This window comes from Marmota monax, unplaced genomic scaffold (genome assembly GCF_021218885.2).
Source record: "Marmota monax isolate L192 unplaced genomic scaffold, Marmota_monax_Labrador192_F-V1.1 WCK01_AAM20220418_F8-fsc00154, whole genome shotgun sequence".
Taxonomy (NCBI): domain Eukaryota; kingdom Metazoa; phylum Chordata; class Mammalia; order Rodentia; family Sciuridae; genus Marmota; species Marmota monax.
The window spans coordinates 3,424,741-3,440,422 of NW_026691933.1; the positions used below are offsets into that span (position 1 = coordinate 3,424,741).

At 41.6% G+C, this 15,682-nt stretch overlaps 1 protein-coding gene across 7 annotated transcripts in view; it reads left to right on the forward strand.

Moving 5' to 3' along the window:
• The window catches only part of Mgat5 (alpha-1,6-mannosylglycoprotein 6-beta-N-acetylglucosaminyltransferase), a 331,545-nt gene that overhangs the window by 18,945 nt on the left and 296,918 nt on the right, over nucleotides 1-15,682 (forward strand). For 2 of the 7 annotated variants that reach the window (XM_046452536.2, XM_046453261.2), the window contains exon 2: nucleotides 1,506-1,578. The exons of 4 other annotated variants lie outside the window; for them this stretch is intronic. The gene's annotated coding sequence lies outside the window, so the exon portion shown is untranslated. Of the gene's footprint in view, nucleotides 1-1,505; nucleotides 1,579-4,735; nucleotides 4,755-15,682 lie in introns of those variants that run through there. One more of the 7 variants, XM_058583981.1, reaches the window with a different exon arrangement.

Here is a 15,682-nt window from a genome sequence, read left to right on the forward strand (position 1 = left end):
TTACCAAAAAAATGAAAGTAGTAGTTAGGCCCTGCTGTTCTAATTTTACACATGAGGAAACTAAGGCATTTAGAGGTGAACTAACGTACCCCACGTTTCATAGCTAACCAGTGGTGAAGACAGGATTTCAACTCAGGGAGCCTGTATAGTTGCTAAGGAAGGCATGTGGTGGTTACACATTTCTTTCTGTCTACACTGCTGTATTGTTAGCTGAGGGCAGTGAGTTTGTCTGCCTTGTTAGCTATTTTATTCCTTTTCAAGAGCTGAGTTCAACAAAACCTTCAGGATGTTTTTGGTGAATAGATGAATATATGGGTAGGTGGGTGGGTGGATGAGTGGATGCATAGATGGAGAAGATAAACAGGGTCTTTAAAGAACTTACAGTCTAAAGAGGAACACAGACCCATAAGATGCTAGTGTCAGTGAGTTTCATGCAAGAAGGGTACTTAGTACTTAGTCTGATCCACGGCATCAGAGAAGGCTTCAACTGAGCATGAGATGGGTGCAGAATCTGGCAGACTCTGGTGGAAAGGCATTGCACCAGAGGGGGCTGTGTGGGCTGATTTTAGCACTGCCTTGAGCCGTCAGCATTCCCAGAGCACCTCATAGATGGGATACATTAGGGACAGCCTTCCCTGGGAAGGCATTTGGGCTTGATCCTGAGAACAGTGGAGGGTAGGCACCTGCAAAAATTTAAGGAGGAGTGTGGCTTGGGCAGATTTGGATTTTGGATGGTGTTCTGGCCACTGTATGCAAAACAGGGTACAGAATACGATGGGACAGGAAGGACGGGCTGATGTCTTGGTGAGAGATCATGGAAAACTCAAGTCAGGAGGGGAAAGGGTGGCAGGCAGGGAGGTGGTGAGAAGTGCAAGGGCAGGATGATTCTTAATTCAGGGAACACTTTATTCAAGGCACTCTCGGGGTGCTAATGTGTGCAAAGGTGTTCCCATGTAGGTGCAGAACCGAGGCCAGAAGTAAAGACCAGAATAAATTGGGGGGGGGGGGGTTGAGGCCTTGCCAGCATCAGGTAGCAGTGAAAGCTAGGGGAGTGGATGATATCACCTTAAAAAAGTGTTACCCTGGAAGAGCCAGTTCTTTGAAAAATTCTTGCACTTATAGGCTACATTGAAAAGAAGTTGGCCGCCAAAGTTGAAAAATGGCTGCTAAAGTAGCCATTCCTGAGCAAGCAGGGCCAAGGGTTTTATGAGACAGGTAATCCTGACCCTGGTGATAACATTTTTGAACCCTCACTGTATGCCTCACGCATTTTTTTGAGCATTTCGGGTACTCGGTATACTCATCTACTCTTCAAAAAGACCCAATGAGGGGGCTGGGGTTTTGGCTCAGTGGCAGAGAGCTTGCTTTGCACATGTGAGATACTGGGTTCCATCCTCAGCACCACATAAAAATAAACAAACAAAATAAAGATATTGTGTCCATCTATAATTTAAAAATTAAAAAAAAGACCCAATGTAAGTGGTGTTCTGATTCCCATTTTACAGATAAGAAAATTGAGAAGGCATGGAGACACTTCATCACCAGTTATCCATGGTCACATACATCATTTGACCAGAGGTACCGGGGAGATATGGGGAGATATGGTGGTGTTGTTTGGATATGAGGCGTTCCCCCAAAACTCTTGTGTTAATACAGGACTGTTCAGGGGTGAAATGATTAGATTATGAGGAGCTGTAACCTAATCAGTGGATTGATTCATTCAAAGAATGAGTAATTTGAATGGATTACTGGCTGCTAACTGTAGGCAGGTGGGGCGTGGCTGGAGGAAATGGGTCATTATGGGTGTAATTTGGGGATTGTATTTTATACCTGGATACTGGAACTCTCTGCTTCCTGGCTGTCATGTACTAAGCAGCTTTTTTTTTTTTTTTTTTTTTTTTAACCATGCCCTTCAGCCATGATGTTTTCATTTTGGGCTCAGAGCAATGGATTTGGCTGACCAGGGACTGAACCTCTGAAGCTGGGAGGTTGGAATGAACTTTTGCTCCTCTTTCTGGTCAGGTATTTTTGTCACAATGATGAAAAGCTGACTAACACATAAGGCCTTCGAGTTTTTATTGCTTTTGTCCATTTGGAAATCTTTGAGGACCTTCCCAAATTCTGCTGAATGAATCAGAGGCTGAGAAGGGAAGGAAGGTGTTGGACCTGTACTGACAAGAGGAAGAAGGTCAAAGGAAGTATGGGTTTGTTTTTTAAGGGGTCAGAGAATTGCTCATAGGCAAGACCAGTTCACAGGGAGATTTCCAAGGCATAGGCAGGAGGGGGCTGGGCATTTCCGGACAGTTGTGAGACTCGGACCAAAAACACTGAAGAGAGAGAGACTGGAGGAACAAAGCAGGAAGGGCAGAGCTGTTTCAGAATTGGAGAGGGCATTGCTGACTCCATTGATATAAAATGCCCAGGAAAGATAAATCCATACACAGGAAACAGATGAGTGTCATTCCTGGGCCTGGGGAGGAAGACTAGGTTCAGGGTTTCTGTTTAGGGCAATAGAAATGTTTGAAACTAAACAGAGGGGATGGTTGTACAACAAGGTGAATGTAGGACATGCTACTGAATTGTACACTTTCTTTTTAATTGGTATTGAGGATGGAACCAAGAGCCTCATGCATGCCAGGCACATGCTCTACCATTGAGCTGAACATCCACCCACCATCTGAATTATACATTTCTAAGTATGTTATTTGAATTTTAAAGCAAATATTTTTTTAAAAAATTGGAGAAAGCAGAGGTGAGCAGGGAGTGAGGTGGGCCCTACCTCTGCCCATGCTTGCTCCCTATTTTGTAAAGATGTGTATTCTCAGCATTGCCTAGTCCCTGGTACTTTCTTGCTTATGGAGAGGAAGCACTGTGAGATTTGGTCCTGTCTGGAATGCTGAGCATACAGTGTGTGCTCAGAGAATGTTTTAACACACAAGAGAATGGGGTAGGTAGGGCAATGAGAAAGGTCCATTAATTAGCAGGTGGGAGGAAGGAAGGTAGTGCATGTTCTAAAGCTTGGCTGAGGAGGAAGGGAAATGGAGTTGGCTGAGGACAAGAAAAGTCCTGAATTATTATGCTTAGAGACCTGGGGAAAACCAGGGCCTCAGTAACCTGGTCACATTGTTTATGTGGGTACTCTATATTCATTCATTTATTTTTATTTTATTTTTTTCTGATACTGTTGAGCTCCCTGAGTACAGAAGGGAACGTAGATTGTGAAGCAAAGCCATAATTTGTTGTTAAAAGGGGGGGATTTTGGTGGGGTGATCAGAGAGGTAAGATAAGGATGTGGAAAAGAAGGCACTGATAGTAGATGGTCCAGGGGGCTAAGAGAATCTGGAGGGGAGAGGCGTGGATGACGATAGAATGGAAAGGAATGATTCCAGGACTCTCATGGATGACGATAAAATGGAAAGGAATGATTCCAGGACTCTTATGGTGAAGAGCAGGTCACTGACATTGGCAGTGGAGGTGGCTCTGGTGGAGGGAAGTCATTGGGCCTAAGACCTGCATTGTTGCATGTCCAGGGCAGTGAGTTCTAACATTTAGTGCTCGGGGGAGAAGAAAACTTGCATTTTTTTTCCCCCCTAAAAATTAAAATCTTAAATTTTACTTAGTTATATGTTGGCAGTATATATATATATTAAAATAAATATATATTTTATAAATATATATTTTATAAATATATAATATATTTTATAAAATAATAATATATAATATAATAATATATATAATATATTTTATAAATATATTTTATAAATATATATTTTAAAATAAATATATATATATATATATTTATTTTAAAATGTGTTAGGGTAATACTTTTTGGGGCTGAAGGGATAAATGATCAAAATGATTTTGAAGGAGGTTTGGGAGGTTGGGAGGGCCTTTGATGTCCTTGGGCCCATGAGAGTGATGTCACACAGGCGACCATGTCCAATGGCTTGTTGAAACAGAGGCCATGAGTCTGTACCACTTCTAGGTTGACCAGGCTAAGCATCCCTTTCAGAAAGGACCTGTGTTTACCCTGGCATGCCTGGCTGTTTACCAATTATTCTTTGTAGGACCATCTTTTCAAATGTTCACAAATGATTTGCTAAATATTCCTGTTTAGAAATTGAATACTCAGGATGTATAATTTCTGGAATCCACCTCAACCTCCCTATTTTTATTTTTATTTTTAAATCAATCAGTTTGCTTTTTTCTCCCTCTTCTTCTCCCTTCCTGGATACATGTTGATATTTCCCCTTACCCTCCAGGAGATAATGACCTAGGAAAGTTCTCCCCCACCACTCCCACCCTTAAGAATCTGAGATTCAATTTTCCCGAGTCTTAAAATTTGAAGTGAAAATAACTAACAAGGTCTGAGTGGAGTGAGGGGCAGGAGAAGGAGCCTCAAGAGAAGGACAACCCTTTCCAATTCTCATTGCTGTTACTGACCATGTTTCTTCTGGGAAAGTTGCTTAATTGCTCTGACTTTCAGTTTCATTTATAAATTGGAGAGGGGTGATTACTGATCTGATAAGGTTGTGGAAAAAAAATAAAGGAGTGAGTTATGCTTGTGAAAGTCCCTTAAACTTACTAGGACTTAATAATGCCAGTTCTTTCTTGTTCATGACATACCATGCCTCCATTTGTTTTTATGCTCTAGCCTCTTCTACATTTCCACCCTGGTGGGAAAGGTGGTTTGAGAACATAAGGCAAGTGCTGTGACTTTCTGTAGGATTGTCTTCAACATGTCCATGTTATTGGTGAGTCTGGTCTTTTCCATGTGATCTTTCTTTCCTGGTTTCCTTTTTCAACTCTTTATCTGGCATTACGGAGGGTTTGGGGCATTCTTAGTTATGTTTATAGTTTTGGTTAATGTTGAAACAACTCTTTAATGATAAGTCTCCCCCTCCCCATTAAATGGTTAAATGAAGAACTGATTTCATAGTGGGCATAAAGTAAAACTAATGTCACTCCACTCCATCCTGCCCCTCTTCTTTTATCATGATGAAGGGAATGAGTTCTGAGAACTTTTAGAATTAAAGTGTTTGAATAGGATCATTTCAAAAGTATCTTAGTGGAGATGAATGAGAACCTTCCTGTTGTCTTTGATGGACATGAGACATTGGGAACCTCCCTAACTTGTTCAAGACATTACATGGGCCAGTGCCTCCTGGTCTGTTGGGTACTGGGGTCTGCAGTTGAGCTTCTTTGGCCTCTGCAGAGTGGTGACTGCTGTTTTGACTGCCATATGCCTGCATTCTGGGTCTGACAATGCCATTCTCTCTTGCATTTTTATCGGAACATTGAATTACTCATGAGTGGAAGAAATTTGAGAAGTCATTCTGCAGTTAGGAAAGTTTGGTTATGAAGAAAGATTGACTTTTGAGCCACTTAATTCTGTCTGTTTCTAGGAAAAGTGAAGTGATGTCTCCTTCCTACCCCAGGACAATATTTTATTATTTACTTACTAAAAATAAGTACCTTTTAATTTATAGCTGGAATTTCAATCACGAATTTTAATGTAGCTTGGGTTCTCTCTTTCATATACACACTGTTTTTCTCAGAAAATGATTTTGTAACATCAACTGTTTTGAAATTCTTAATCATTTTATTTCTTCATTAGTAAGATGAGATGATGGATGTGAGCATTAGAATAATTTAAGAAAAGAGCCCAGTGCCGTACCCAAAGTATAACAGCCATTCAGTACATGGTTAATGCTATTTTAAATTCAGATTAAATGGGGGAAAAAACATTCAGAATCTATTCAGGCAGCATAGCACTGTATGAAAAGGAGCCTATTGATTAAACACTTAGAAAGTTTCAAAAACCCCCCTTTTAAATCCCAAGATATTGGCACTCGTGTGATGGATGTCTCCATGCAGATAAAACAGTTGAGTCTTTTTAGTGGAAGAAACAGGAATCTTTTCACATGACATGGCACTTGAAAAATATTGCTGTAATTAAAACATACAGTGTAGTTAATTTTCAGGAAATGTACATTTTTCATGTCTTGAAGAAACTTTACAGAGTTATTTAAGAGAAAAAAGAGGGATAGTCTACTGGAAATTAGCACTTGATGAGGTTGATATTATTGGCTTTTTTCCTCCCTTCTATTGAAGGTGGTCAAATCAATGCAAGGGTGAGCAAGTCCTATAAGTTCGTTTTCACCTCTCCTCTTCCCCTCCTCTGTACGGAAAAGACTGTGAACTTAGGTGGTGAGAAGTAATTCCCCCCCCCCCTTTTTTTTAATGCATCAAGTTCTAATTAAAATTTGGCCTTTTCTTCAGTTATGGGTATAGACATAAACTAAAGTAGAGCAATTATACCTTGGAATCTGAGGAGAATTGGTTCCAGGACCCCTGTAGATGCCAAAATCTGCAGCCACTCAAATCCCTTATATAAAATAGTACCTCCTAGACACATCCTCCCATGTACTTTAAATCATCTCTAGATGACGTATAAGCACTAATGCAATGTAAATAATTGTTATACGGTATTGTTTAAGGAATAATGGCAAGAAAAAATTAGTACAAAAATAATATCCTGAGGGGGATATTTTCAGTCTGTGCTTGGTTGAATCTGAGGATGTAGTGCCCACTGATATAGAGAGCCAGCTGTATCAGGAATACTTTGACCTTTGTCACCTGTGAATCCATATCACATTACTATTGTTGCAGAGATTTCTAAATTTTTTTTCAGTCATCACGACTTCAAAATGATGGTATATAACTGACCCACTTTTGGATCTTGTAACTTTGTGTATTCGTAAAGAGGCACTCGTATTACCATATTGCAACTTTAACGTATTATGATAACAAGTCTAATTTGTTTCCCTTACATCCTTTGTGTATTTCATGCATTTCCTGCATTATTTGAAGGAAATACCCAATCACCAGATTGTCAGTGGGGTTCAGGGAATACAAAAGGTTAAGACCCTGCTCTGCCACCTGTGGTCCAAATTTTATTCTGATATTGTTATGGTTCTCAACCATGTCTGCCCACTAGGATCATCTGAGAGAGTTTCAGGAATTCCAGTGCCCAGACCAATTACAGTCATCAGTCCCTTAATCACAGGAATATGTTCCTGAGAACTGTGCCAGCCATTAAGTGATTGTATCATTGTGTGAACATCATAGAGAGTGCTTCCACAAACCTTGTGGGGCTGGAAGTGTAGCTCAGTGGTGCAGCACTTGCCTCAAGTGCATAAGGTCCTGTATTCCATCCTCAGACTGCACAAAACAAGAACACAAACCTAGTTGGTGTAGGTCAACCACATCATTGGTCCTCTTGTTGTGATACAGAGACACTTGTAAACAAGAGATGGATGAGGTTGCTGCCAGTAAAACATGGCATATTCTTTTTTTAAAAATACAACTAGGAGTACACTAAAATAATGACCAAAGGTATAGTGTAGTAAATACATAAATCAGTAACAGTCATTTATCACGATGAAGCACTATGTGTTGTCTGTAGCTGTATTGCTTTATTTTTACATCCCTGGCAGGATGATGCTTGTTTAAACCAACACCAAGTGATGTGTTCTGCAGTACTTACTTTCCAGCTCCTTTATGATCTTAGGAGACCCCTGTTATATCTGCAGTCCCTCTTCAATAGAAATTCCCTTCCATGGTATGTAATTGTAAATGCAATTCTCTGAGGTGATCCTGGGTGTGAAGTTGAGGCTGAGAATTCTTGCTCTAAATATTCAGATAAATCGGCCAATTGCTTTCTCTTCCTAGTCTTCAGCTAAGAAATTAAGTTTCATGTTCATAATAGAATATTGAAACTGAGAGAAAAGGACAGTTCTGCCACCTTTTTATAGATAACTGTTGCTGACAGGTTTTATGCATACACAGCCCTTAAGGGGACACACAGGCACATGTATATCCATGATGGGATTATACAGTACAGGTTGTACCACACAGGCACATTGCATATATTTTTTTACTTATAGCTTAGTGAACTTTCACAAATGATTTGTGATTCAAGTTGCCCTTGATTAAAATTCTCTTTGATGTTTTGATTTGCCTAACACTGCGGATCCTAATTCCTCTAGGCTCAGTTTAGAAGTAACTTGCATGGATCCTTATTTCCTTCTTTTAAGGAAAGACACTGTGTAGGAGACAGAGCAACCTTGGAGTCCCGGCCAATCTGGGGTGTGGGACTGAAGTAATGGATAATCCATGTCAACTTCTTTGAATCTGTGTGCTGATCTGTCAGGTAGAGAGAGATAAAGAATGCTTCCTCAGGGTGGTTGTGCAGTGTATCCAAGGTCAACGACAGGTAGTTATTATCATTATCCTCCTTGATGATTGTATTCCCTAAAGGATTTTGAAATAGCCCATGGGTCCCTCAAAGGTTTTCTTTTTCTTTCTATTAGTAAATGGGTGGCAGGAAGCAAGGAAAAACAAAGAAAGAGAAATGATATGTCCCTCTGGGCACCTACTACAGACAGAATTTAGAGGTCCTAAATCCATGCCTTGGGATTGCTATCCTCATCTCCCTGAATTTGAATTTGTGTTCAAGTCCTCATGGATATTAGCCTTATTGGCTCTTCTTGGCCTAGTACTTTTACCAGGTTAATAAACTTAGAAATGCCCCACTTGCTTATAGACCCACATTTGTACATTTATTCTCACTTGCAAAAGCAATAATGATTAAAATGACAGTCAATGTCAGATCTTTTGGCTAGAATCAGAATTCACATCTGACAGTTTGAATGATGACTAATGAAAGACACAGTTACAGAGGTGCTGGTCCTAGTGAAGATTGGCCAACACATCCTGACTCAGCACTGTGGGAAACCCACACAAGCCTTAGTGGAGAGGGACAAAGGAAGGAAGTCCAATGGCTGGAGCCTAGAGATCGAGAACCAGGGAGGAGGGGCTGCCCAGCAGGAGTCAGGGAAGCCTGGTGCCCAGAGATGTGGCTCCAAAGGAAAAAAGAAAGAGCTGACAAGAAATATCTTGACCTTGTTCACTTTCTTCCAGTGCCCTACTGGGTCTTTATTGGCTGAACCAATGGGAAGCTATCAGGCAGGGGAGCTCAGGTGCTGTAGCCTAAACAGAATAACCAGGTAGTTGGCAGAGAGACTGTCAAATGCTCAGTACTATGGGAAGGGCCTGACAGAGGGCTAAGCACTCGGGTGGCACGCATTTCCACCACCTTGCCTCCTAGGATTTGCATGGTCCCTGTTTGCTCCATCTTAAAGAGGCATGAGCAAGGCCACTAAGATAGAAAGACAAGGAGGAATTGTATTAGGTACCAAAAAGCAAAACTTCCACATCCTGATGTGAGTTTCCTAAGCTCTGGCTCTCCCGGTTCCCTGTAGAGAAGTTCTCCAAGTAGACCATCATCTGTTTTCCCCATCCCCCCACCCAGAAGCAGCCCACATCACAGTCTTTAGTTAACATGGACAGGTAAGATACTTAAGGAACCAGCAAGTAGAGATTAATTTGGGAACTTCCTCTTATTTCTCCTGACATCTGTGCCTGCAGATTCCCTGAGGCTACCTATGGCAGCTAGATAGTAGACCACACTGGTGCTGGATCCTATTCATCAGCTCTCTCTATAGATTGGGCTTCTCAGAGCTAGAGGGACAAGTGGACCGCCTCTATAATTTCAGTTTTTTGCGTATGTTTCAGAGTGAGAAAATGCATAATCCAGGATGAGCAACCCCATAGAGAATTTTCAATGTTTACATGTAAGAACTGAATTACTTTTGAACACAAAGAAGCATAATGCAATGTAATCATGCTTTTCACAATATAGCTTATAGAAGTCTCAAAAATATAGAGCCATAGGACACTTGAGGTGGTGTGGCCTAGCAAAGGGATATACCCTCAAAGTTATATGACAGATATTTTCTGCTTTTAATTCCATGATTGTGGGTATCTTTGAAGAGCTCAGTAACTCCAGTGGGAGAAAGTATCAGAAGTCTGAATCTGAGGCAGTTTGAGATGGATTTTTGCCAAAACTATACCTCATCTCTTTATGCTCTCTATATAAGTTGAGTATCTCTGATCTGAAAATTCAAAATGGAAAATTGCTCCAAAATCTGAAACTTCTTGGGTGTCGACATAATGCCATCAGTGGAAAACTCCACAACTGACCTTATGGGACCTGTCATAGTCAGAATGTACACAGGCTAAAAATATTGTTTAAAATTACCTTCAGGCTATCTATGTGTAGAAGGTGTATATATATAAAGCCTAAATGAATTTTGTTTAGATATGGTCTTCATCCTTCATGCTAGAATGCACATGCAGAATCCAGAAAAATCCAAAGCCTTAAATAATTCTAGTCCCTGGCATTTTAGATAAGGGGCACCTTATCTAAAATGTAAACTTACAGCAACAGCTGTAAACTTTGTTTCCTGTTGCCTTTAGGCCGTCTCAGACCCATGCTTGGAAATATTCAAGGTTGATGTATGTCTGCATTTTGCATAAGTTAGGAGGCCAGTCAGACTGTTGTTGAGCAGAGTCTGGCTCACTGCTCCGGTGACACTGTCACCAAATGTCGATCCTTTTAGGTCACTGTTAGTCGTTAGAAACTTCACCAAAGAAAAAGAAAGGATGTGTATGAGTTTTCTGTCACTGTGACAAAATTATCTGAGAAAATAAAAAAAAAAAAAAAAAAAAAAGAAGAAGAGGGAAGCTTTTTCTTGGTTCATGGTTTCCAAGGGTTCAGTCCATGGTCAGTTGGCTTCATTGCCTTTGCGCCCGCAGTGAGGCAGTACCTCAGGGCAAGGAGCAAGTGGGTGGAGTGAAGCTACTCACCTTGTAGCAGCAGAAAGCAATGAAAGAAAGGAAGAGACAGAGGTCCCAATATCACATTCAAGGGCATGCCCCCAGTGATCTAACTTCCTTCTACAAGGCTCCACCTCCTAAAGATTCTACAAGTTCCCAATAGTGCCTCTGGCTGGGGCCCAAGCCTTTAGCATGTGGCTTTAGAGGCTGACATTTAAGATTCAAACCATAATAAAAGGTAAACATAAAGTTAAGGTCTTTTTGATATTTTAAAAATAATGAACTGTTTGATGAAAAAATTGAGGTGCTAAAGACCTAACTGATACAGAGAGTGAGCTGTGCCTGTTTCCAAGATTCACACAGATATGACTGAGATGATCTTCTTTGTTTTAAATATCTGAATAATTTTCTGACTTGAGCAGTATATCAGCAGTGCATTAATAAAATAGGGCAGCACTTTGTCTACCTCAGATGATCAAAAGAGGACCAAAGAAGCTTGTTAAAAAGGTAGATCTCTGCGACCCCATCCTCCAGGCTTGAAGTCCTCATTTTTAACCAATCCCCCAAGTGATTCAATAAACACAACTTAGGAAGCACTGTAACATGGGAATATTGATCCCTTTAAGCCTTTTTTAAGTTGCTGAGGCTCGATCAGGAGACCTTTGATCTTTTTCTTTTCTTTTTTTTTCCCCCACTATTAAATCTGTATTATAAAATCCCTCTGGACCTTCTTCTCGACTAACAGTTTTGGCCTCTGTACTTTAGGAAGCCTGTCACCAGCAGGACAGATGCATAAGAAATTATATTTTCCTGGGAGGGTTCCTGGTGTCACGTGGTGGAAGATGCTGTCTTGTTTAAAAACAAAGAAATAAAACCCTTCATTGAACCCGGTGGTCTCCCTGAAGAGGTCAGAGAAGTAATCCAGTGGTGTCTGTTTGTTTCTAGCCTGTGTTGTTATTAATCCTGTTATGAATGATAATGCCTTCCATTTACTGGCTTCCTGTCTCAGAGGAGTTTTCTGTATTGCCTGCTAGACCCTGCTGGGTGATTAAGCCTCTCACTCAGCATCTTACAGGCCACTCGAGGACTATTTGCTTATAGCAGACGGCTGTATTTCTTGGAGCCTTCACTGAGCAGTGCGTTAACTGTTGCTTATGGCTCCTGGGGAAGGGAAGGCCCTGTGCTATGGGGGTTGAGGCCCAGAGAGACTAGATTTGTCTTGCCCATCCCATCCCCTTACACCCTTAGAAGCTTCTTGGCCCCTTTGAGTAGGGCAAGGGCATGGCTATACCTCCCTTTGGTTAAGGCTCATTATCCTACAGGGGAAAAAGATGCAATGACCTACTTAATAAGAGGTATTTAACTTAATATTTTGGTTAAAAAAAAAGAAAGACAGCAATTTTTACTCAGCAGATTTTATAATTTCAATTTACAATACAGAGATCTGTGGCCTATTAAGGCAGCCAGTGTAGGGGAGGAGAACATGGAAGGAATGGATGGTGAATGGACACCCGCTCCAGAGGAGTTTCATGGGGCACCTTGCCCACTTTTGTGGTATTCGACGATGAAGCCTTTGGAAACTTTGAAATCCAGGTGGCCTTTTCACAACCATAGTGCTAAGTGGGGACTGTGACTTATTTACAGAAGGAAGCAGTCCTTTCCTGATCTCTGCCCACCCCTGCATTCTATGTTCTCTTCTGGGGCCTGCTGGATGCCACACCTGTCCTGTCCCTGTAGTGACTAGACGTGGAGGTCAGAGGGCACATGAAAGGGTCATCCCAGGGAGGAAGAAGCTCAGCCCTAGTTAGACCCATCACCTGGTAAGGCACAGTGGCCTGTTGATCGGTTGGTGGGTTCTAACTGCCAGCACATGTGACCATGGCTTGGATTCTTAGGTTCTGTAAGCCTTTATCCCCCCCTTGACATACACACAGGTATACACACACCCTTTGTGTTGAAAGACAGGTGACAGGACCACATCCCTCAGACTCAATATGTAACCCAAGGAAATGGATGTATATTAGACCTTTCCAAGAACATTTTACCAAAGAGAGGACTTTTCTGGAAATGTAAGTTTTTCTGACAGATGGCTGCCATCCTCTCTGTAGTGGGCTACGAGATAATCGAGGTAATTGAGAAGTTCCACATGATAAATGTCAGCTAGAAGCATCTTGTTGCATCTAAGTTTGAATCTGGTCAGTGTTCCCAAGGGTACTGCAGTGGGTGTCTTAGCCACCTATGGCCTTTCCTAGTGAAAATGGCATCCATTTTGTACCAACAACAGACTCTTCTCTCCAGGTGCCGACGTGGTTATAACTGGCTCTGGTTGAAGAGGCCAAGTGCTGATATTTCTGTCACAGTTACAGCCCTGTGTTTTGGGTTAGCTCTTCAGGATAAGAACTTTCTTCAGCCATTACTCATATTCTCTGGTAGAAGGTAGGGAGGGTGGGGGTTAGGATGAGCTCTCCATTTCCAGAGTCAGGAGTTTCAGACTGTGTTTAGCAGTCCTTAAGATCATCTCCCCTCTCTCTATCATACAGGTATTTCTGTTTGTATCTGCTGCCACCACTCTCGCTGTTTCTTGCCTGGAAGATACAGTGGCCTCAACTTCTGTTTCCTCTTCCCTATCTACACAGCATCTAAAGTGAGCTTTTGAAAAATGCAGACCAGATCATTGTCATTGTAGGCTTCTTCACTGTCCTGCAGAATGAGGAAGGAGCTCAGAACTTGGGCTCTGAATTTGACCTGAGTGAGTTCCAGTCTTTTCCTAACCGGGTAGCTTGGGCAGCCTGATTGACTCTGTCCTTATCTATGACATGGAAGGATTATGATAAAGAAAACTACTATATGGTGTGTTGTAAAGATAACATTTTTTAAAAATGTGGACCACTTAGGATAATGCCTGGCACATAGTAAATGCTGAAAAATATGTTGAGAGAACATTTGGCCTTTGTTTTTTTTGGGTTGGTCTATTTCACTTAGCTAGTCTTCAGTTCCATCCATTTACTGGCAAATGCCTTAATTTCATTTTTCTTTATGGCTGAGTATTGTGTATGTGTACCACATTTTCTTTATCCATTCATCTGTCGAAGGGCACCTAAGTTGGTTCTATAGTTCAGCTATTGAGCTGCTATGAACATTGATGTGGCTGTGTCACTGTAGTATGCTGATTTTAAGTCCTTTGGGTACATGCCGAGGAGTGGGATAATTGTGTCAAATGGTGGTTTTATTCCAAGTTTTCTGAGGACTCTCCATACTGCTTTCCATAGTGGTTGTAGTCCCACCAGCAATGTATAAGTGAACCTTTTCCCCCACATCCTCACCAACATTTATTTTTACCTGTATTCTTGATAATTGCCATTCTGACTGGAGTGAGATGAAATCTCAGTGTAGTGTGGATTTGCATTTCTCAAATTGCTAGAGATGTTGAACATTTTTTTCACATATTTGTTGACCGTTCGTGTTTCTTCTGTGAAATGCCTGTTCAGTTCCTTTGCCTATATATTGGTTGGGTTATTTGATTTTTTTGGTGTTAAGTTTTTTGAGTTCTTTATATATCTCAGAGATAAATGCTCTGAGGTGCAGGTGGCAAAGATTTTCTCCCATTCTGTAGGTTCTCTGTTCACATTCTTGGTTGTTTCCTTTGCTGTGAAGAAACTTTTTAGTTTGATATCATCCCATTTATTGATTCTTGATTTTTACTTCTTGTGCTTTCTGAGCCTTGTTGAAGAATTTGGTTCCTAAGCTGACATGATGGAGATTTGGGCCTACTTTTTCTTCTTGTAGGCGCAGGCCCAAAGCCTAGGTCCTTGGTCCACTTAGATTCTAACATAGCATCTTAATCACACCTGTGAGGCCTGTATGTCCCAACACCAGAGGCTGTTTCCAGCTTGTTTTGCAACTCCTCCTGCTTCCCTCTGTTTCTTAGCTATTCTGGATGCTTTCAGCATTTCTGTCCCTGAGGCACCAAGCTCTTTCCTGCTGCAGGGCCTTTGCATAAGCTTTCCTTGGGCTGAGAATGTTGACTTCCTTTTCTCTTTGCCTAGCTAACTCTTGTTCCTCCTTTATATCTCAGGTGAATTCTCCCTTTCCCAGAAAGTCCCCCTCAACTCCAAGGTGAAGCCACCCCTCATCATTCTCCACTATCCTCCCCTCCACATTCTTTTGTTTCACAGTGTGATTGTGTTTTCATTGGTTAAGTTTCCTGGGTTCGAATCTGTTAGCTCCCCTATGCTGTAAGCTCCACAAAGCGTGGCTTGGGGCACAAGAGTTAGCATAAGTCAGGCCTAAGCAGCTTCATGTGTGAGGAATGAATCCCATTCCTCTGGTTGAGCTTGTGTGCTTCCTGCCTGGGTCAGTCTTCTCTATACTATGGAGTGTTTATTTCGGAGACCCCATTTCTGAATATATTCCTAGTTCACAGATCATTCACGGGAAAAGGGGGTTCTCCAGTTCTAGCAGGTGCCAGAAATACCTGGAGGACTTGTCAATCCACAGCTCTTTGAGTTCACCCCCCCGCAGGGTCCTTGATCCTGAAGACCTGGGTTGGAACATTTTTCAGGTGATTACAATGCTGCTTATCTGGGGATCACTTTGAAAACCACTGGTTGAGAGAGCAGAACAATTACTCTCAGATGCCTGATGCCTGTTACTGGCCGCTGACCCCCTCCTGTAATGCTAACAAGAAATAAAAGGCTAGAGAAAAGCAAGGCATTGGCTTGGTGTAGGCCCTCCACATGAGCTGGCTCTGTGCCGTCCTTATGGACCCCAGGGTGGAGAAACGTCTTCTTCCCACTTCTTAGTTGCTCAGATGGTAAAATTGTTGGGTAGAAAGGATTGAACTTCAGGAACCCCCAGGAGCATACTGTTTTAATGGAGCTCCTTATAACCAGGTGGTAAAACCCAAAGCAAGAATTGCGCAGCCGTCAAGGATGACTCC